At 47.6% G+C, this 1,410-nt stretch overlaps 1 pseudogene; it reads left to right on the top strand.

Annotated features, from left to right (window-relative positions):
* Window positions 1–518: 518 nt before the first annotated feature.
* LOC105978902 lies at window positions 519–919 on the top strand (annotated as a pseudogene).
* Window positions 920–1,410: the final 491 nt, after the last annotated feature.

The raw sequence follows: 1,410 nt of genomic DNA on the forward strand, positions 1-1,410 counted from the left end.
CACAGCTGCACAGGGGATTTGCGCAATGGAAGCCAGCCAGGAGCAGAAGGTCCACCCTCAGCAGTTCAGAACTTCAGATCTCCGGCCAGCTTGGGTGCTCAGATGAGCTGAGTTGCCTATTTGCACAATTGTATTAGATATCACCCTTAAATAAATTCACTTGATCCGTTTGAATCTTTGTCCTATTGCGCATGTGACAGGAATCAAGGGCAGAGGGATTTGATTGAGCCCTCCCAGTAACAACTTCTGGTGCTTTGACTTAGATCCCTGTGCAGCCGGGCCAAAGGATGAACCACAGTGGATTCCCATTCCCTCAGGGACGCTCTCGTTTCTTCTCTGCGTGCTCTCTTTGCCAACCTTTAAGAGGTGCAAGAGGGAGAATTCGAGTCTAGGGCCATCTTCAGAGACAGAAAAAAGAGCCATTATGAGCTGTACTCTGAACCGCAGAGAAGCATTTCCTCTCTCTGATCCAGATATCTGGACTTTTATCAGAACTGTGAGAGGGGTCCTCGCCCAACATGGCCACCATTCAGCAGCTGGTAGGAAGATGGCGCCTGGTAGACAGCAAAGGTTTGATGAAAATGAGGAGTGGGGATGGCTCTGGGACAGGTGGGTACAGTGGCCAAGCCTGACTGTGTCATCTTTACTGATGGCAAAACCGGCATCATGAAAACCAAGAGCATTTTGAAAACAACACGGATTTGTTGTAACCTGGGAGCCAAGTTGGAAGAACTACAGCGGATGGTAGGAAAGCTCAGACCGTCTGCTACTTTACAGACGGTGGGATGGGCAGGAAGGCCCAATAACAAGACAACTGGGAGACGGAGAATTAGTGGTGGAGTGTGTTATGAACAACCTCGCCTGTCCTCGAACCTATGGAAAAGTAGAAAAAAAATTCTATCATTTGGACAAAAATTAGCCGTGAGAATGAACAAGCTCAGTTCAAGAGCAAATCTCCACACTGCTTTTTGTGGTTGTTTCATTCAATTACTTCAATCACACAACTTGTATGCTGTATGTTCTTACATGCGACTATTGCAAAGCATTGGTTTTATGAGGATCATCCCTTTGCATAATAAATGGGTTGGTTCCAAATAAATAAATCCAAGCTCAGCCCCCATGATGCACAGGAAACTCCTTTGGGAATTTGTTATACCTTAACCAACTCATCTGGGAAATACACCTAAGGGTTCATTCATCAGGGCCGAAGTCCCCTTTACTGTCTTGAATGCCTGTGAGAGAAACTGAGGCCAGGGAACTAGCACACTCCCTGGCAGTCCTACCCACAAACAGCACGCTGAGACCTACTGCACAAAGTCACCAAGAGAGTTCCCCTCTCTCTGAAACATGCTGGGGGGGGGGGGAATTCCATTTGAGCTGCTAGCCAGCCACCGCCTGATTACACCTTTC

Source organism: Echinops telfairi, unplaced genomic scaffold (genome assembly GCF_000313985.2).
Source record: "Echinops telfairi isolate 266 unplaced genomic scaffold, ASM31398v2 ScPeMD7_5;HRSCAF=22, whole genome shotgun sequence".
Classification (NCBI taxonomy): Eukaryota; Metazoa; Chordata; class Mammalia; order Afrosoricida; family Tenrecidae; genus Echinops; species Echinops telfairi.